Source organism: Ammospiza nelsoni, chromosome 5 (genome assembly GCF_027579445.1).
Source record: "Ammospiza nelsoni isolate bAmmNel1 chromosome 5, bAmmNel1.pri, whole genome shotgun sequence".
Lineage (NCBI taxonomy): Eukaryota > Metazoa > Chordata > Aves > Passeriformes > Passerellidae > Ammospiza > Ammospiza nelsoni.
In genome coordinates, this window is record NC_080637.1 from 2,270,345 (window position 1) to 2,292,340 (window position 21,996).

General features: G+C 45.3%; 1 protein-coding gene across 2 annotated transcripts in view; it reads left to right on the plus strand.

The window, feature by feature from the left end:
- Nucleotides 1–21,996, plus strand: part of CHCHD3 (coiled-coil-helix-coiled-coil-helix domain containing 3) — a 160,143-nt gene that overhangs the window by 108,262 nt on the left and 29,885 nt on the right. The window lies entirely within an intron of this gene.

Below are 21,996 nucleotides of genomic sequence, written 5' to 3' on the forward strand. Positions count from 1 at the left end.
TGTGACTTCTTGCAGCTCTCCCAAATCACTGCAGTGGGAGACCTGAGGAGAAAATCAAGATATATTAATTTCTCATTTTGTGCTTGGGCCAGGAGACTTTTCTATGTCTCAGCTCATGTGCTGCACCAGGGAGATAAAAGTAGGAGTTCATCAGACTTTCCCAGTGCTTTGTATTTCCACATTGCTCCTGAAAAACCACCCTTTTTAGCACTGACCAGAACGTAATGTTTTTGTCAGTTTAGCATAATAAAGCTGTCAACCCACCCAGTGATCTTGCCAACATTAGAAAATTCTTCTTTTCAGATTTCATTCTGTTTGGGGGACAGAGCTTTTGTTGAATTGCTTCTTGCCTGGCAGGTTGAGATTAGGAAACTTGCTACCAATTACAATATCTGAAACCTCCACCTGATTGACAGCCCGGGCTGGAGTGCTGGATTTAATGCTCTGCCTCCATATCTTGCCCAGCCACAATCACTATTCTGAACAATTGGGTCTCAGCCTTGATTTCATTTTTTTCCTCCTCATAATCTTCTATTTACCCTTTCTGACTAAGTAGCTAAGATGTTTATTATTAAACACACACCTCAGCCATGCATTTTTCCCCCAAGTGCACCAAAAATGCAGAAGTTTCATGTTTGCCATGAAAAATACCTGCTTCAGTCTCATCTTTCACTATCACATATCCAATCAATAGCAAGGCTGAAATGCTGCTTAATAACAAAATGAGGAGTTGTTCCACGCTGAACAGCAGCTATTGATGTTTCCCTAAATGTTTGTATATAGATTATTTTCCATTATGTATGTGTGTCTTTATAGAGAACAAAAAAACCCCGTGATAACCAATATTCCAGGATTTTTCCTGCTGTGCACTAAGACACCTGATCATTTTAATGTGGAACCACAGTTTCATTCAGGTTGTTGCAGGTTTTATTTCTCCAGCGTGTGCAAAAAGAAAAAAAAAAAAAAGGTTTAGAAAGTTCAGGGGAAAATATTACTTTATTCCATGGTTTTATTTTGGAAGAATTAGCACAAGCCCAAGGGGTGATGGTATCTGGATGGAAACTGATAGCTTAGAGCCCTGGAGCTGGGATGTTTTTATAGAATCACAGATTAATTTGGGTTGGAAGGCCCCTAAAAGCTCATCCAACTCCACCCCCTGTGCAGGGACACCTTCCACTGACCCAGGGTGCTCCAAACCATCTGGAAATGCCCAGCCTGGAGAGGAGAAGAATCCTCTCCAGGAGAGGATTCTTCTGGAGGGAGTGAAGCCAAGTTTATCCACACCAGTCACTTTTTGAGTCCAAATTCCAGCATTTCCTCAGCCCCCCTGGTGACTGTGGGGTTTTTTTTGAGTGTAGCTTCATCTGAGCTTTTCCCCTTCTCCTTCTTACAGAGCAAAAAAAAGCTGTCACGAGATGGAAACGTTTTAAACAGGCAAAAAGGACCAAACTGAAGGCATTTTTTGAATGTTAAAAGCTGTGTTTATCACTTTACATAGGATATGGCAAAATGTTTTAACATATGGGAAGTTAATGAATAAGCAGCTTTTGCTTCACCCTGCTCTGTTCTCTCCTCCCACCATCTTCCCATCACAAGCTGAAGTTTGGGAACAAATACTGCGCTAAGTTAATGTTGGATTAAAGCAACCCTCAGGGAGGATTTCTTAATCGAGGTAACATAATTAGAAATGATTACAACTCCAAATTGAAGTGACCATTCCCCTGTGCTGGCCATGCTGAGGGACCTCAAATCAGAGGGGCTGGAGCAGGTCCAGGGAAGGGAACAGAGCTGGGAAGGGTCTGGAGAACCAGGAGGGGCTGAGGGAGCTGGGAAGGGTCTGAGCCTGGAGAAATGTCCCCGGGGGTGCTGGTGACAGTGGCTGGACATGCCCAGGTGTGCCCAGGTGGGCAGGAGGCCGCTGGCACCTGGATTTCAGCAGGAATGGAGGGGCCAGCAGGGTTAGGGAAGGGACTGTCCCCTGAGCCGGCACTGCTGAGGGACCCCCTGGAACCTTGGGGGCAGCTCTGGGATCCTCAGGGCAGGAAGGGCCTGGAGGGGCTGGAGAGGGTCTGGGAATGGAGCTGGGAAGGGTCTGGAGAGGCTGAGGGAGCTGGGAAGGGTCTGGAGAACCAGGAGGGGCTGAGGGAGCTGGGAAGGATCTGGAGAACCAGGAGGGGCTGAGGGAGCTGGGAAGGGGCTCAGCCTGGAGCAAAGGAGGCTCAGGGGCCCTTGTGGCTCTGCACAAGTCCCTGCCAGGAGGGCACAGCCAGGGAACAGGGACAGGAGCAGAGGGAACGGCCTCAGGCTGGGCCAGGGCAGCTCAGGGGGGATTTTAAGGAAATTCCTTCCCAAAAAGGGCTGCCCACCTTGGCAGGGGTGGAGTCCCCATCCCTGGAGGGATTTCAAGCCCTGTGCATGTGGCACTTGGGGACATGGCGCAGTGGTGGCCTTGGCAGTGCTGGGAATGGTTGGACTCGATGACCTCAGAGGGGTTTTCCCACCCTAATGATTTTATGATTAGAGTCCCTTTCTGCCTAAGTGTTAGTTAGTAATTAGTCTCATTAGAAAGCAATAATGTTTATGAGAATTTATGCCTTTTTTTAAAGTTGTAAATAATCCTTCAAACCCAATGGCTGAAATCATGGAAATCATAAGAACACTCTTCCTTTATTACAGGAGAACTCACTGCCTTCATTTTCACTGCTGTCACTCTGAGTGATATTTTAATTTTTCCTGCCCCTAAAAATAGTCCAGTCCCATAACTGATAGATAAATGAGAGAATCCCCAGGAAATGCTGCTCAGAGTTTCTGTTTGCCAGCACAATAAATGCAGAAGGCAATAACTGTCCTCTTACATCAAGAGGAGGCGGGTAATGAGTAAATGATGGGAAGAGGGATTTTGAAAATAAATGATCAATCCAGTCTAAGTTGAAAAACAATTTATTAATAGCTTGGTCTTCAGTGGGAGAGAGGGATCTGTGCAGCCAGAGGAGCTGGAGATGGGACCACTGACATCTGGCAGCAGTAGATTTTTGGGAAGTCCATTTAGGTTTATGAACAATAATCTGTGACTTAAACCCAGCTTTTTCCATATGAATTGTGTTACAGGAAAAAAAGAGATTTAATTTTTGTTTCTGTAATTTAAACACAGAGGATGCTGGGTTTGGGGAGAGCTTTGTGTAAAAGATGCAGCTTTTACAATGCCTGAGGTGTAGGGGGATAGAATATAAGTGAATAAAGGGAGTATAGAATGTAATTTTACCCCTTAAAGAGTTGCAGCTGTGTTAATTATTAAGGATCAGGAGCAGGCCTGATGTTGACAGTCCACACCTGTAGCCAATAAGAGCAGTGGTATAAAAGAGTGGATTGGTGGGAACTGCAGTCAGTTGTCTGCTGTGGGGATGAGGAAGAGTCAGTGCCTAGAAGAGATGCCTACAAGAAACATCAAGGAGGTGTGAAACTCTGTATGGAACCCTTGCAATGTAATGACAACAAATGGTGACCCCGATGTGATTTAGGAGAAATGACCCTGTGGTTTTGGGACTAAAGTATATGACCCCATGGATTTGAGGAAATCCATGGGGTCAAATAGTTTAGGAAATAAAGCCCTGTGGATTCATGGAAAAGGACTTGAATACTAAACTAGTGGTAAAATATATCAATTGTAGCTATTAATGTTTATTAAATATGTGTATAAAAGATTTTGAAGATAACTACTTTGTGGACTGAGAAAAGCTGCAAAACTGAACCAACATTTAGAAATATATATGTTGTACTATGATATCTGACCATCTGTATAACTGTTGGTTCTGAATGAAATATATGAATATGTCATAATGTTAATTTATTTGAATATATATTTCTAGAAATGCTGCAACTCTGTAATTAAAAGAAAAAGGGGGAATTGTAGGGGGATACAGTATGGGTAAATGAAGGTGATATAGAAAGTAATTTTTGCCCCTAAAGAGCTGCAGCTGAGCTAGTTATTAAGGATCAGGAGCAGGCCTGATGTTAACAGGCCACAGCTGTAGCCAGTAAGAGCAGTGGTATAAAAGAGTGGATTGGTGGGAACTGGAGTTCGATGGCTGCTGTGAGGACAAGGAACAGTCAGTGCTGGAGGAGATGCCTGTGAGAAACATCAAGGAGGTACAAAACTCTGGTGATATGGAACCTTTACAATATATGACAACAAATGGTAACCCCAACGTGATTGAGGAGAAATGACCCTGTGGTTTTGGGACTAAACTATATGACCCCATGGATTTGGGGAATGGGATTTGACTATGTAACCCTGTGGCTGTGTCCAGTGGCAACATTCTTAAAATCAGGGAGGGTCTGGCCACAGTGAGAGCTGCACCAAAATTCTGGGATTTTGGTGCAGAGAGAAGAGAGCTGCACCAGCTCTTTCTAACATTATTTGTGACACAGATCCCACCTTTGGCCAGGCTTGGCCACAGGAATGAGAGTTTAAATAAAAGTTTCTCTTCTGCCCTGAGAACTCACTACAAAAGGCAAAATTCTGCATTTTTCTGTGTTCTGTGAAACTCTGTCAAAACTGAAACAAGGAATTTAAAACTGGGAGAAAGAAATATCATTAAAGATGATTAGAGGGAGTTGTAGGAAGAAAATGGCGGAAAATAGGAGATAAAATCAGAGTAATGGACTTGGTGACAAGCCTAGTGACAACTTCTTTGCAGCCAAATTTTTGCTTTAAAGAGCAAAACCAATTGGTCTTGGGCACTGCAAGTTTCCTTTAAAATCTCTGACCCCCCCATTCCTACAGGAGAGATGAGATGGAATCAAGTTTCTGTACTTGTGAGATCCTCCTGGAAAAGTAATGTACCGTTTTTACACTAATCCTTGCAAGGTGGGAATTTCTTATCTTTTTTTATTCTGGTTGAACTTTTTTCCACCCTTTATGTGGGTTCTGTTTCTGGGTGTGAAATAGGCCCAGCTTTGCTCTGTTGGTCTTGGTTTAAATTGGGAATTTGCCCCAGCAGAAGTGGCTGAACCCTCAGAGCTGGGACTGGGGACAGAAATGACCCTTTGAAATTCAGAAATGCTGGTGGCATGTTCAGCCCCTTCAGTGTGTCAGGGAGAAATGAAAGTGCCCAGATCTCCCTCCTTTGGAACCAAAAAGCATTTTCATACCTGAGAGCTGGGACTGTTCAATGCAGATCTATTCACATGCATATTGCTGGGCCCCCAAAAGCTTTGCCTTTTGAAATAGAGGGGGATAATCATGTGTTTGAAATCAGGAGATGCTCTCCTGCCACTTTAGAAATCTTGGGGTTTTTCCCTCCATGTCAGGGAGTTTAAACCTTTGCAGGCCAGGATCACTCAGGGAATTTGTGCACAGGGAAACAGCAAAGCAGAGCTGTGGTAATTAGGAAGCAAATCCAAATGAACCTTGACAGAGGAGTTCAAAGATTTGTCTGATTCTCAGAATTATCATTGCTTTAATTGTTATCAATGTCTTACCTTTTATCATTGTTATCATTGTTTTCAATGTCTTACCTTTTTCATATCTGTTACCACTTTAATCCAGTTCTGAGATTTTTTCCTGCAACAAAAATCGTCTATTTATTTATCAACTTAAAGCCCAAAGAAGATATTCTCTGTTTGCCACAGAACTGAGACAATAATGCAGAATATTTTCTGTTGTGTGGTACCATATGTGTTTTTAAAAGCACTGCAGATCATTTTTGTTCCATGCCAGCTCTGATATCTCTTCATGCCAAGCTTCCTGTGGATTTCAGGAGTTCAGAGAATCATGGAATCAGAATTTGGGTTGGAAAAGACCTTAAAGCTCATCCAGGTCCAACTCAGGGACCCTTCCACCATCCCAGGTTGCTCCAAGCTCTGTCCTTGGACACTTCCAGGATCCAGGAGCAGCCACAGCTTCTCTGGCAATTCCATCCCAGGGCTTCATGGAACTGCTTCTGTTTCATCCCTTGGGAAATTCAACATTTTTTCTCTCATCTCACCATTTTTTCTCTCATCTCACCATTTTTTCTCTGCCTCACTTTGAGCAGGCAAGAGAAGAGCAGTGGAACCATGCAGATATTGAGTAAATTCTCTGATAAAAATCTGTACAAGGAGGCAGCACACAATTCATTATCCAGAGACATCAGTTAAAATGTGCAATCTTTTCCTGTAACCATTTTATTCAGCAACTTGTGAGGGCGTGATTTTCAATGGTTATTTACTCATTTCTGGCACTTCTTGTCTGCCATGTGTGCATCCTGCTTCCCTTTCTGGATCAGATTCCAGCTTTTAAGATGAGGAATTGTTGTTTTTCATATAGGGCAGCTCCTGTTTCACGTGGATTTGCTGTGCAGTGAAACAGCAAAATGCAGCTACAAAACTGAATATTAGGGACTGTTCTGGGTTATACTGAAATAATTTCTGCATCAGTTTTCAGCAAACCCTCTCTGTGGTGTTTGGGGCTGGATGTGTGTGTGGCTTTTTGGGATTACAGCAATAATAGGGAGATTTTCCCTCTTTTTCTCATTCCAATCTCCTGCTGGTTTTGGGTTTCTGGAGCTCTGCATTCAGTAGGTAAAGCTGGAAGGGGACACAATGAAACAAAAACAAAAAACTTTTTGGAAGCTCTGGATTGCTTTGGAAGAGGGGAGGGAATTCTGTCCCTGTGTTCCTCTCAGGTGAGACCCCACCTGCAGAGCTGCCCCAGCCCTGGGGACAACAGCAGCAGCACCTGGAGCAAATCCAGAGGAATCCATGGAGCTGCTGCAGGGCTGGAGCCAGGCTGGGAGAGCTGGGAATGTTCCCTGGAGCAGGGAGGGATCCAGGGAGAGCTCCCAGCACATTGCAGGGCCTGCAGGGGCTCCAGCAGAGCTGCAGAGGGACTGGGGACAAGACCTGCAGGGACAGCACCCAGGGAATGGCTCCCACTGCCAGAGGGCAGCCATGGGTGGCATCTTGGCAATGAGGAATTCCTGCCTGGGCTGGCATTGCCACAGCAGCTGGGGCTGCCCCTGATCCCTGCAGTGCCCAAGGCCAGGCTGGAGCAGCCTGGGATGGTGGCATTGGAATGGGATGGGCTTGAAGGGCCCTTCCCACCCAAACCATTCTGGGATTTGGGACACTCAGAATCCATCCCCAGGGATTTTTATGGAAGTTGGGGATGGCAAAGGGAAGGGAGACCCTTCCTGGAGTGCTGAGATTGCCAGTGAAGCCCCCAGACCCCAAAATGCCTTCCTAGAGAGGAGTCGGGGTGGGGATGGATCCAATGCCAGGCTGGGAGAGCTGGGAATGGAGGGAATTCCCTGGAGAGGGAGCCTGGGGTGGGATTTTGGGAAGGGATTCCCAGAGCAGCTGGGGCTGCCCCTGATCCCTGCAATGGCCAAGGTTGGGCACTGGGGCTGGAGCAGCCTGGGATGGTGGGAGGTGTCCCTGCCATGGCTGGGGTGGAATGAGATGATCTTGAAAGTCCCTCCCAACTCAACCCAACCCCTCCTTTCATTCTTTAGAAAGGAAAATCAGAGTTGTTTCGGAATAAGAGAAAAGCCCCAGTGTGAAATCAGAGCCTTTTTCAGGGATTGCCATTCCCTGTGTGCCTGAGCTCAGGAGCTCAGTCTGTCCTTACTTTCTGCAGTTCCCTGTAGCTGAAACTGTTCCATTTGCTGTCTTTAAATGAAAAACTATTGATATCTTTTCTCCTTGTCCCTCTAATTCCTCTGAACAGGTGCAGTATTTTTGACTTTACACTTCCAAATAATTGCTTGGCAGCCAAACACCCCCAAATCCAGCAAATGAAACAAATCCAGCCCAGCCTTGTGTTCATTGCCTCTTCCATGAGCCGCCTTCCTTAGAAACTGAAGAGTTTCTGCTGCTCCTGTCACTGCAGTTTTTAGAAACTTTCTTTAATTATATGTTTAAAATAATGTGCAGAATGCTGATGGTTTGAGAATCTCTTGTGGAGTTTTTCAGTGGGATCTCAACTGAGCAAAACAAAATAATTCTGTGCATAGGTGAGATGAGTTATTGGATAATAGTAGAGGTTGGGCTTCCTTTTGTTAGAAAATGTGCAGAAATTGGGGGGTTTTAAAGGCCTTTTTAAAAGCAATAAATGACCCTTTTAAATTCAGAAAACATCAGTGAGTTTTTTTTCTTTGAATTGTTGCCATGAACTGACAAGAGATTATTTCAGGTACTTGTAAAATTGAAAGAACTTCATGAAAAAAACTGAAAAATCCTTACAAGACCTGTGCTTTCATATTGGAAAATCAAGTGTAAAGTGCTGTGTGTGTTTGTACCATGCAGCATGTGGGATGTTTTTGAAGTGGGAGTTTTACCAGTGGTTGACAGAACAAGGATTAAGTGCCAGTGTTTGAGGGGATATTTGATGTCTTTTTACTGCAGTAGTTGCTGCAATTAAAAGTTTGCAGACATGTGAACCTCCTTTTATGTGACTGAGTTTACTGGCAGTGTTTTACTCCTCTACTTGCCCAGGCTTAAAGAATTTGAAGACAAAATTAATGGGGAATTTCAGGGTGCAGGTGCCATAAATAAAATTCCTGCTGGCACAGGACAAGCCCAAAAATCCCACTCTATGCCTGAGAGAGTTGTCCCTATGAGGTAATTCCAGATTTTATAGTAGCAAAAAGGATGTTTCTCTTGTAGCTGCCCAGATTAAAGATATGGGAGCTTTTGAGAGTCACTTTTATACTTGGAGGGAGAAAAAGGAGAAAAAAATATTGATTATATCAAGTTCATCCTCAATGCTCTCATGCTTTATAAAGCAAAATACTAAAATCTGAATTTACAAGTATTTCCATATGTTATCAGCCAGCTGGGGAATCAATACAGAGATGGAATTGATCCAGCTGGACCTGTTGCTGTGAGGAGTGAAGGAGAATTGCAAATGAAATGGTTGTGTTGGGGGCTTTTTGAAAAAACTACAGTGTGAAATCCTTCTGTCAGTTGTGAGCTGGTATTTGGGCATGGCACGAGTCTGTAACAGAGAATTTGTGGGTCTAATTTTTGGTTTCTTTGTAAATCTCAGAGTGGTTTGGGTTGGGAGGGACCTTAAAGCTGATTTCCGTGGCAGGGACACCTTCCACCATCCCAGAGTGCTCCAAGCCCCATCCAGCCTGGCCTTGGACACTTTTCAGGGTGAATTCCATCCTAAAAAAAATCAAATTCCAGGATGGGTACAGGGTTGGCAGACCTCTTATAACCCTACATAGGAATTTCCTACAGGAAATTTGGAATTCACAGATTTTACTCCAAGAACTACAAAAACACCTGAGAAGTTTGTTCAGGTTGAAAGAGGAATGTCTGGGGAAATGCAGGAGTGCAGCACAATGGAACACTTGGAATGGGAAGGAAAAATAAAAGTTACAATGGAAAAGAATCCATCTGTAGGACAGAACATCGCCCAAATACCAGGGTGCTCCAAGCCCCATCCAGCCTGGCCCTGGACACTTTTCAGGGTGAATTCCATCCTAAAAACAAATTCCAGGATGGGTACAGGGGTTGGCAGACCTTTTATAACCCCACACAGGGAAATGTTTAATTCATAGATTTTACTCCAAGAAATGACCATGACAGAGGGGACAGTGTGTGTGACATAAAGTGAACTCACAAAAACAACTAAAAGTCTGGGAAAAAGGAAAATGTCTGGAGAAATGCAGGAGTGCAGCACAATGGAACACTTGGAATGGGAAGGAAAAATAAAGGTTAGAGTGGGAAAAAGTCTGTTTGTAGGACAGAACATTCCCCCAAATAGCTGTGGATGGCTGAAATGCAGAATTACAGCTCTGGCTTCAATGATAGGAGAGACATAGAAATGGCCAGTGGGAAATAAACCAAACCCATGAGAAATGCAGGAAAAAGGAGCCAGGAAATGCTGGGAATCCTCTTCAGAGGTCACAAAACCCAGTTACAGATGAGGAAGGTTTGTACGAATCTGTGTTGGAATTGTTTGGCCTCGTGTTTCAGCCAGCTGTAGGAATTTGGTGGATTTTACCTCATTGAGAGCAATGCTGTGATTTTTAAACTTGCAGATCAATGTGTTTGGTGCTGATAACTCCACTGTGCCATGCTTTCATTTTCCTGGGTCCTGGATTGACTCTGAGCAGGTTTTTAGGGAGAGCCCAGCTGCCTTAGCTGTGGCTGCTTTTCCTTCAGGAGGCATTCCTGAGCTCAGGGCGTGCTGGGATCCACTCTTGGAAAATCACTGAAAAATTCTCCCTTTCCTTTGATTTAAACATGCTCAGAGCTTGTTTCCTCTCTTGCTTCCCTAAATTTAAATTAATTAATTTCCCTAAATTAAATTTGGGCAGAGTTCTCCACCTAATCTGAGTGTAAAATGCAGTTTGCTTGGATTCAGTGCTTATCACTCATCCGGACAAATACATACATTGTTTTTCATCAGGAATTTTTTATATCCTCAGCTGTTTTTGATTCCTCCTCACTGCTCTCACCTGGTGTTCAAAGCAACTGCCAGAGACCATCCTTGAAGTCCTTTAGTTGCTTCAGCATCACCAAAATCTGATATTGATCTGTAGATTTTTACAGTTTGGCTTTCGTTGTAGCAGCATCAGCTGTCAGTCAGTTGGTATCAGATTTTCTGCCTTTTCTTGTGGCTGTTTTCACTTGGATCATGAACTTTGCCCAGTGAAAAACCTGCTCTCCATATTCACCCCCTCTTTGCTCTCCTGCTGATCCTGACCACCAAAATATCACCTGACAGTGAGACCAAAATTCAGATTATTTGTGGCAGCAAAATTCAAAAAATTTCATTGCTCTGACACAATTAAAGTGGTTTTGAATATCAAACTCATCCTGTTTGGGTACTGCAGCTCATAATTCCACAAAATGAGCATTTGATAGGATTGATCAAGCTGGTTCCTGAGGAAAATTCCCACAAACCCCAGCTCAAAAAAAACACAGACACAACTTTTTAAAGCAGTGAGAGAAACAGCAACAAGCCTGTGCCATGACATTGTTTCCAGGCTTGTTGGATTGAGAGAGACAGAATATTTTAGGATTTTTTTTTTTTCCAGGAACTTTATTCATGGTCTGTCTCAGGCTGGCGTGTGTTATTTGTGCTTTTCAAAAAATGGTAATCTTGCACTCATTATGGCCTGAGGCAGCCAATCTCAGGCAGCAGTGATGGGGGAGATCTAATAAACACAGCTAAACCCAGCTATTTTCCATTGATTTGAAAGAAGACAGAGCTAATCTGTGATTCTTTCTGTTGGGCTCCTGCCACAAGATGAATTTCACCTCCAGCTGCAGAGCAGATTGCACATCTACAAGCCAAAAGAGATTTTCACCCTGATAGCAGAGCTGGATTTCCATATTTATGGAGTTGTTGTGACTGCAAGGGGCTTTGGGAGGTCCAAGCACCTGCTCAGAGCAGGTTGGTGAGGGCTTTGACTGGGGGACTTTGGGGACCTCCAGGGCTGGAGATACCACAACCTCTTACGATCGCTGTCCTCGGCTATCCTTGGAGGAAATTACTTTTTTTGACCACTTTAATGGGATCTCTGTCTCCAGAAACTGGCCAAAATGAGTTGGAAACAAGTGGTGGTTAAAGGGATTTCCCCAGATTTTCTCTGACTGAAATTCCCCTTAAAATCATGGCTACTGTAGACCATGGAAGGGCTGCCCTGCACTCTGCTGAAGTTTTCCCAAAAAAGATTCATGCATAACCTCAAATTGTCTTTCTTTGAGTGTCCAACACCTCAGGATTTTGTGGGAGTGATCCATGCAGGGATGGAATTGAAGATTTTAACTGAGCTGAGTTTGTGCTGCTGGATCAAAGCTGTGTTTGGGAATGATCCATGCAGAATGGACAGCTCTGTCCATGGAATAAACACTTGGAATTGCCTGTTTTGTTCCAAAACACTTTGGAATTCCAAACACTTGGAAGTCACAGCCATTCCTGGATGAGACCCTGGGCTAGCAGGAGAAAAGTACTTGGGGGAAAGTACTTTTCTTGACCACTTTCACAGGATCTCTGCCTCCAAAAACTGGCCAAAATGAGGTGGAAACAAGTGGTGGTTGAAGGGATTTCCCCAGATTTTCTCTGACTTTGAGATTTCCCCTTAAATTTGTGCCTGCTGTAGACCATAGAAGGGCTGACCTGGACTCTGCTGGATTTTTCCCAAAAGATCTTCATAGATGACCTCAAATTGTCTTCCTTTGAGTGTCCAGCACCTCAGGACTTTGTGGGAGTGATCCATGCAGGGATGGAATGGGAGATTTCAGCTGAGCTGAGTTTGTGCTGCTGGATCCAAGCTGAGTGTTTGGGAATGATCCGTGCAGAATGGACAGCTCTGTCCATGCAATAAATCCATGAAATCCATTGGGATTTCTCTGGAAGTCACTGCCATTCCTGGATGGGACCCCGGGCTAGCAGGTGACCCTGCCCATGGCAGGGGGTTGGAACTGCATCATCTTGAAGGTCCCTTCCATCTCAAGCCATTCCAGGATTTTAGGATTCATGCTGATCCTGCTTTGCTTTGAGCTGATTCCCTGTGGTGTCATTTTTGTTTTGCATAAGTGGCCCACCGGACCAATATTTAAGAATTAATTCCATAAAAGCAAACCAGCACCAGGAATTTGAAATCCTCATTCCTGTGCTGCTGTCTGCACCTGATGCCACCAACAGAAGGGAATTCCCAGCTTAGATTTCATGGACATCACCCCTGGCAGTAGCAATTCCCATTCCTGTGTGCCTCAAAGGTGTCCCACACTCGTTTTGGGGGTCCTGGAGAAATAACCCCATTGGGAAAACAGAATTTAAACCATGGAATAGTGACAGGACTGATTTAAGAAGAGAAATTGGAAATGGGAATGATCTAAATGAGGTTTCTCATCATCAGGAGGGGCCATAAATACACTTGTGCATTTTCAGGTGCATTTCTAAGCCTGAGCACATTTGTATTAACACCACTCCTACAATTACATGCAGATTAGCTGCTTGGCTGAATAGCTGTAAGAACTTGGAATAGATTTGTCCTTTTCACCAAGGTTTTCATTTTCTTTGGCAGCTCTGAGTGTTAACAAATTAGAGATCGATGTTGTAGCAGGGCAGAAAAGTGAAGTGAGCCACGGCTGGGGAGAAACTTCAGAGCCATTAATAGTTGCAGTTAAAGGCATTAGTTAGTGGTGCCTGAAAAACTGAGTTGAAAATTCAAAAGAAAAGGTCAAAAATTGTTCTCTTTTTCCCCATTTTCTGCTGGTAACTGAGTTAAGTATTTTACCCTGCTTGCTGCACTCTGAATATCTTTGGCATCTTTGAATATCACTGAAATTTTTGACAAAAACCCATCGTGGAATGCAGCAAACACTGGTGGGAAGTGAATTTTCACTGCTGGGAATTTCCATTCTGCAGGTTGCTCCTTTGCTTTGTGGAATCACAGATTGGTTTGGGCCTTAAACTTCACCTCATTCCGACCTCCAGAGGCAGGGACACCTCCCAGGTTTTGTTTGGGTGGGTCTGTGGCATTTTCAACACTTTTGGATACTTTTTGTGTTTTATTTCTCTGTAGGAACAGGTACTTGGGTGGTTTTGGGTGTCCCAAATCCTCCCTTGAGTCTGTGACAGTTCAGGCATCTCTTCTGTCACAGGGACAACCTGGTCCTGATCTAGCTTCTTCCAGGACACAGCAGATAATTTTGAAGTTCCAAAACTTCACTTGGAAGTTTTCTAAAGGTAGAAGAGAGGGAATTGCACTTGAATTTGAAATGGGGAGCTCTGGGCAATCACCACCAAAATCCTGATAATTGCCTTAATCTTATCTTCTTTATCTGGGTGTCCTCTGCAGGCTCAGTCCCAGGTTCCTTCCTTTGCTTTTTTATTTTCTGTGGGGCTTCTCTTTCAGTTTGAAATCCCTCTCCCTGCCTTGCAGCCACTTGTTGCATGTTAAAAAATTCTCCTGTGCTGTGAAAGCTCATCCCCTGCTCTGTCCATTGATCTTCAGTCTCTGAGTTGTCCTGAATTGTGGTGGGAGGGATTTGTTGGGTCCTTCCCCAAAGGCACCTTTGATGCTTTACTTCAGGATTGGAAAACTGGTTTGCTTTGGGCAGTGACCATTTTTTTGTGCAAAGATGCTCCTTTTGGAGAGATTTCATAAAATCCTGATTTTCAGCCCTATAGCAGACCCACACAACTTTCCCCAGTGAGGGCAGTGAGTCCCCTCATTAAAAATTAACTCCTAATAGGGTATAAAAACAAGAATAAAAGTCTTAAATGTTATGTAGGATCTCAGAATGTGGCTTTGGACATCCTTAGTTTCATCTCTGGAATAAAAACTGCACCAATTGACCGACTAGAGCAGCTGGATCGAATGAGAGCAGTCAGAACTTGTAGAAAGAATAACTTATCTAAAAAATTCAAGCCCAGGCCTGATGTGCTGACATTTCAGAAGAAATTCCCTCATCCATAGATCATCTGGAGGCAGAATGAAGATGCAGTGTTATTTGGGAAGCTGTCTGATGTTAAATGCTTGGTTTTCCATAGCTTATTAAAATCAATTCAGGCACAAATAGAGGCTTTAAACTCAAATGAAAATGCCATTGGAATGGTCATATTTATAAAGCTGTAATTTAATGTAATTTGGAACTGGGGTGGAGGCACAAGCAGCTGATGGTTTTATTCTTTTTTTTGGGTCTTTTTTCTTCCCTAATTCCTTCTCTCCTCGCTCACTTGGTGGCAGTTCCAAAGATGAAACATGACTGGAGGTTTTCGAGTTTATTTCTTCTAATCTTGCCTTTTTCTCTGTAGTCCAGAGGAATCCATGGAGCTGCTGCAGGGCTGGAGCCAGGCTGGGAGAGCTGGGAATGTTCCCTGGAGCAGGGAAGGCTCCAGGGAGAGCTCCCAGCACATTGCAGGGCCTGCAGGGGCTCCAGCAGAGCTGCAGAGGGACTGGGGACAAGGCCTGCAGGGACAGCACACAGGGAATGGCTCCCACTGCCAGAGGGCAGCCATGGGTGGCATCTTGGCAATGAGGAATTCCTGCCTGGGCTGGCATTGCCACAGCAGCTGGGGCTGCCCCTGATCCCTGCAGTGCCCAAGGCCAGGCTGGAGCAGCCTGGGATGGTGGCATTGGAATTTTGGAGTATTGCATCCAGTTCTGGGCCCCTCACTTTAGGAGGGACGTTGAGTTGCTTGAGCGTGTCCAGAGGAGGACAACGAGGCTGGTGAGGGGCTTGGAGCACAAGCCATACGAAGAGCGACTGAGGGAGCTGGGGTTGTTCAGCCTGGAGAAAAGGAGACTCAGGGGTGACCTCATCCCTCTCTACAGCTTCCTGAAGGGTGGCTGTGGTGAGCTGGGGGTTGGTCTCTTTCTCCGGGCGACCACAGATAGAACAAGAGGACACAGTCTCAAGCTGCGTCAAGCGAGATGTCAGTTAGAATTAAGAAGGAAATATTTCAGAAAGAGTGGTCAGATACTGGAATCATTTACCCAGTGAGGTGGTGGAGTCATCATCCCTTGAAGAATTCAAAAAAAGACTGGATGTGGCACTTGCTGCCATGATCTAGTTGAACAGTTAGAACATGGACTGGACTTGATGATCTTAGAGGTCTCTTCCAGTCTTGAACTTCTGTGATTCTGTGAATGGGATGGGCTTGAAGGGCCCTTCCCACCCAAACCATTCTGGGATTTGGGACACTCAGAATCCATCCCCAGGGATTTTTATGGAAGTTGGGGATGGCAAAGGGAAGGGAGACCCTTCCTGGAGTGCTGAGATTGCCAGTGAAGCCCCCAGAGCCCAAAATGCCTTCCTAGAGAGGAGTCGGGGTGGGGATGGATCCAATGCCAGGCTGGGAGAGCTGGGAATGGAGGGAATTCCCTGGAGAGGGAGCCTGGGGTGGGATTTTGGGAAGGGATTCCCAGAGCAGCTGGGGCTGCCCCTGATCCCTGCAATGGCCAAGGTTGGGGCTTGGAGCAGCCTGATGAGTCGTGAGTTTGGACTAAAAATAAGTGAAACAATTTCTTTGTGCCTTTGGAAATCTCTTTTAAGGCCGTTCAGATCTCAGGCTCTGTGTCAACAGGATGATTAAAACAAAATGCTCCCTATTATCCCCAAATGGCTTTGTTAAAGATCCCGAGATGAAATGGCCACAAGTACAATTAAGGGAGAAAAGGAGCTTAACTGCAGCAGAAATGGATTTAAAAGAGGCACAGAAAACTTCCCAATTTGCCATTCAGGGAGCAGGATAATCTTTGCCTGCCGATGCTTTGAGTCTTTTCGTGGGGGAGGATGAGAAGGAGAGAGAAGTCTTTAAATTAAAAATTCTCCCCTGATTCTCAAAGGTGCCAAACAGCCCAAGCCCTTGGTTCCTTTGGTGGGTGGAGCAGGTGCTGAGCTGAGCTGGAGTCAAGCTGGGCTCATTTTTGTCTTTCCCAGCACTGACTTGAAGCAAAGGGCAGGTTTGTCTCTTTTGTATGCAAGTCAAAAGTCTTTTTTTCTTTGGCCAATCAACTATGTAACTATTAAATTTAATTTAAAAAAATAATTAAATAGATTGCATGAATGTTACTCTCCTAATGAATCTCTTCAGGGCTTTAAGGGCTTAAAAGCAAGAATCCAGTGCCAAAATCAGTCGTGGTCTGTCTGCAGTAAAAAACAGTTTCACCACATTTTTAATAAATAGTGCATATAGGTGAAGCATCTCTGGTGGAATTAAATGAGAGATCTCAAGTTCTCCTGGTTCTTTTGATAATCTTTTATCAGCTTGGATGACACAGGATCTCTCAGAACTTCCCCTGCTTGCAAATCTGAAGATTTTCAGCCCAGAGTGAAACGTGTGCTTGTGCTTTGAGTTCCTGCATGCAGACAAAACAGTGACCTTCTGAGGGGCTCCAGGGATTTATTTTCTGATACAGACCTTTGAAATCAGAGCTCTTGAGAGAAATAATTCTCCTCTTATTCCTCCAGCTTTAAGAAGCTTCTGCTTCCACTTTTGCTCAGGGAAAATTATTTCAGTGGCAGACGTGGTGAAAACACTTTCTCCAGTGGCCACATCTCATTTTTGTCCTCCTGACTTATGGCATTATTTATATTTTCTGTGGCTCTGTGTTTGTATCAGGGCAAATTGGATGGATTTAAAAATGAAGTTGAAATTCTCTTTAACTTCTCATTCAGCCTCTGTTTCTTTCAGTTCACTTTGAGGGAAAAGGCACCACTCATTATTAATTTTTACTGCAATATTTTCATTATCTTTGGCACAAAACCACTGGGTTTGGGGTTGAAGGGGACTTTAAACTCATTCAGTGCCACCCCTGCCATGGCAGGGACACTTCCCACTGTCCCAGGGTGATCCAAGCCATGTCCAAGCTGGCCTGGGACCATCTTGGACAGGTGGGAAGTGAATTTCCATTCTCTGGGTTGCTCCTTCGTTTTGTGGAATCACAGATTGGTTTAATAATAAACCAATAATAAATGTCTGCCTTTGTCTGAAGATGAGGAAATGATGCTACAGCCCCATTTTTAATCTGTATTTAGGGAAATGACCACTGCACTTTTATCTGGAGGATTAGGGAAGACTTGAAAAACGAAACTGCATCTCTGGGTTACAGAGAGTTTATCTCTAAAAGGGAATCTGAGTGAGTTTCAGTAGCAGACCTGAGCCAACAAACAGCACACTTCAGCTAAGATAACAAATGATTTCTTGATAGCTTGTAGGATTAAAACTTCTGGGCATAGAGAGCAGCTCAGTTGATCACTTGAACTGCAATTAAAAAGCAGAACAAGTACACCCCGAATATTGTTTTTATGTCAGAAATGCTCCTTCATGCTTGAAAATGAGAAAAAATTGCAATCGATCCTTACAACTGTTGTGTTCATCTTTATTGACTGGCCCAAAGAAAGATAAATGGCAGCCTAAATAAGATTCCAGTGAGTGCTGGCCTGGGAGGGGACAGGGGGTGATGGAGAACCATTCATCATCCCAGCCCTGCCCTGGCCACGCTCACCCTGCGCTGAGCTCGTCCTGATGCCTTGGGAATCTGAGCTAGGACAGAGATTAGATGGAGTTAAAGAGTAAAGCAGGGATTTATTCAAAGGTTCTCCTCAGTTGTGGTGTTTGTGAGGGTCCCCAGGACGAGGTGAGAGATGAGAGTTTGACTCCGTGTTCTCAGAAGGCTGATTTATTATGTTATGATGCTATATTGTATTAAAGAATGCTGTACTAAAGAAAGACAAAGGATACATCAGAAAGCATAACAAGAATGAATAATAACCTGTGGTTGACTCAGAGAGTCCAACACAGCTGATGGTGATTGGTCATTAATTAAAAACAATTCACATGTTTGGATAAACAATCTCCAGACCACATTCCAGAGCAGCAAAACATGGAGGAGCTGAGGCTTCTCATCTTCCCAGGAGAAGAAATCCTGGCAAAGGGATTTTTCAGAAAATGTCACAGTGACACTCAATGGATCCCCCTTGGGCAGCACCAGAGCCCAGCCAGGGCTGCACCCAAGATGACCCAAAACGGCCCCAAAATGCACGAGCGCTGCCGGGGTCTGTCCCTGGGATCAGCTCTGCTCCATTTGCACCTTGCAGTTCATTGTCCCATTGCAGCTTTAGCCCAGGCAGTCCCACCCTGCTTGTTTTTCTCTCTCCAGCCCACGGGGTTTGTGCTCCTGGGCTGAGATTTGGGGCATTTGTCCTTGGTGCCCAGCTGGAGCAGGAATTGTTTTGTCTCCCTGCTCTCACCATCCCATAATATGGAGCCCAGACCCACACACTAAAGCAGCACAGAATGTGAAAAAATATGAAAGCTAAACCTGAGGCATCACTGTGAACCTGCTAAAGCAAAATGTTGGTGCCCAGTGGTGTCCCCAGGAGCTGTGAAGGTGAGGATGATCCAGGTGGGCACTTTCTGCCTCCACTTTAAGCTTTAACTCTGACTCTTTGTCTGTGCATTCAGGGAATTGAGCAGGGGAAAGATTGGAGATGCTGAACTTTGTTGAATTATCCTGGATTTCATCAGAGAATATTTGTTGGCATTTTTAGCACCCTTCTACTCCTTTCCCCTCACCTTGGCCTTTGTTTCACCCTCTCTGGAAGATCTGAGCTGTGTGTCAAGCCCTCCTGGTTGGTCCTGTGTGAGGAACTGGGGTTCATTTTAATCAAGGCTGAACTGTCATTCTGGTCCCATGCTGTGCCTTGCCATGGATCCCATCCTACAGATCCTACAGATCCTACATCCTACAGATCCTATCCCATCCCACAGATCTCATCCTATCTCTTGGATCCCATCCCATCCCACGTATCCCATATCACAGATCCCATCCCATTGCATCCCATCCCACGGATCCCATCCCACCCCACAGATCCCTTCCCATCCCACAGATCCCATCCCATTGCATCCCATCCCACAGATCTCATCCTATCTCTTGGATCCCATCCCATTCCACAGATGCCATCCCATCCCATTCCACAGATCCCGTCCCATCCCACATATCCCATATCACAGATCCCATCCCATTGCATCCTATCCCACGGATCCCATCCCACCCCACAGATCCCATCCAATTGCATCCCACCCCACTCATCCCATCCCACAGATCCCATCCCACCCCACAAATCCCATCCCATCCCCCTGGGCCTGCCTGGGCTTGCTGAGTGCCAGGGGGTCACTGGTGTGAGGAGAATTTCACTTCCATTTGCTCTCTGGACACCAATGATTTATGAAAAAATAAATGAGGGTGCGTGGCAAGCTGGGTTTGAGTGCAAATGAGTGATGAGGAGTGGGGCTGGGCTGGGGAGTGCAGCACAGCTCCCTGCTCCTGCTGATCCAGCCCTGACCTTTGCCTGCAGTGCCTCTTACCCAATTTGTTATCATTTGTGAGAAAATATTAGCCCTGCACTACAATTTTGCCCCTGTCTGGAGCTGGCATTTTATTCACTGATTTCAGTACATTTTGAGATTATCGTTCACAGGGAAGAAGCTTGGAAGATGAAATCTTATAGTGGGAAGGGAAAATGTTTTTCTTTGCAATTTTTCGTAGTCGGTGTTGCCTCTTTTGGAATTTCAGGAAGTGTTTTTGCAGGAGTGAGACCTGCAGTGCTCATAAAATGATAAATATTCCTCAGGACATGTTTACTCACCCAGTGACCACAGACCTGTGTCATGTGTGACTTTTATGGAAGAGTGATCTCTCCACTTACAGCCTTTCCCATTTTTTCCCTCCCCTAAAAATGTTTTCATCATATTGCTTTTCCATACATCAATGTCTGAAGCTAAACTGCTTTATTTTACCCAAAATTAAAATGGGAATGGTGCTTGCCATGGTCTGGATGGTGGCATCCATGTGTGTTATGGAATCGTGGAATGGTTTGGGTTGGAAAGGACCTCAAAGCCCCACCAGTGCCACCCCTGCCATGGCAGGGACACCTCCCACTGTCCCAGGGGGCTCCAAACTCTGGCCTTGGCCATTGCAGGGATCAGGGGCAGCCCCAGCTGCTCTGGGAATCCCTTCCCAAAATCCCACCCCAGGCTCCCTCTCCAGGGAATTCCCTCCATTCCCAGCTCTCCCAGCCTGGCATTGGATCCATCCCCACCCCGACTCCTCTCTAGGAAGGGATTTTGGGGTCTGGGGGCTTCACTGGCAATCTCAGCACTCCAGGAAGGGTCTCCCTTCCCTTTGCCATCCCCAACTTCCATAAAAATCCCTGGGGATGGATTCTGAGTGTCCCAAATCCCAGAATGGTTTGGGTGGGAAGGGCCCTTCAAGCCCATCCCATTCCAATGCCACCATCCCAGGCTGCTCCAGCCTGGCCTTGGGCACTGCAGGGATCAGGGGCAGCCCCAGCTGCTGTGGCAATGCCAGCCCAGGCAGGAATTCCTCATTGCCAAGATGCCACCCATGGCTGCCCTCTGGCAGTGGGAGCCATTCCCTGTGTGCTGTCCCTGCAGGCCTTGTCCCCAGTCCCTCTGCAGCTCTGCTGGAGCCCCTTTAGGGTCTCTGAGCTCCCCCAGAACATTTTCCTCTCCAGACTGAACATTCCCAGCTCTCCCAGCCTGACACAAATTAAATATTTGGAAGATGCCAAATCAATATTGAGGCATCAATAACTCCAAAGCACAGGATCAAGTCCAGGTTGTTAAAATAAGGGTTCAGCTGCTTTTGATGCAATCACACAGTGTGGGGTTGTCATGTTTTGTTGCCATGTTAACATCGCTCCCTGGGATGCCCATGACTCAAAGCCACACCAGAGTTCCTGCAAGTGCCAGCAGAACCTTTTTGCTTCTCCATGCCCTGTTTCCAGCAGCACTCCCAGGAAAATGATTTCAGGGGATTTGGAGCTGCTCAAACTTTGCTTTCTCCCTCCAGGTGGGCAGCCAGGTGCCTTGGTTATCACAGCTGAGGTCCAGCTGTGCCCAGGCTATAAAAACCTCCTGAAAAATGCCACCTCTGTGTTCTTGAGACATGGAGCAAAACAACATCCCAGTGATTTATCTCAGCCTGCAGCATCACAGAATTCTTCAGGCTGGAAAAGACCTTTGAGGTCATCAAATCCAACCATTCCCAGCCCTGCCAGGGCCACCACTGAGCTGTGTCCCCAAGTGCCACCTCCACAGGGCTTTAAATCCCTCCAGGGATGGGGACTCCACCCCTGCAGCTGTTCCAATGCCTAACCAGCCTTTCCATGAAGGAATTTTCCCAAATCAAAGCTGAACCTCCCTGGCACAGCATTTTCACATAGAAAATTTCTGTGGCTTGGTGAGCATCTCTCACCTGTACTTTGGAAATGAAGGATTTTGTAGAACTGAGTCAAAGCCATCCCTGGGTTTGGGGGAGATGAAAAATCTCTTCTGGCTTTAGAAATTGAAATTAGCAACTGATGGAAGCAATCTGGGAGTTTGGAATATTCCAGTAAATCCTCAGAGAGGCGTTTTCAAGGCAAAAAGCAGAAGGGAAATTCCAGCCTTTGTTAATTTATTGTGGGATTTTGAAGCTTGGCTCAATGTCACCTGTGAGGCAGGAGGGAGATGTGTGT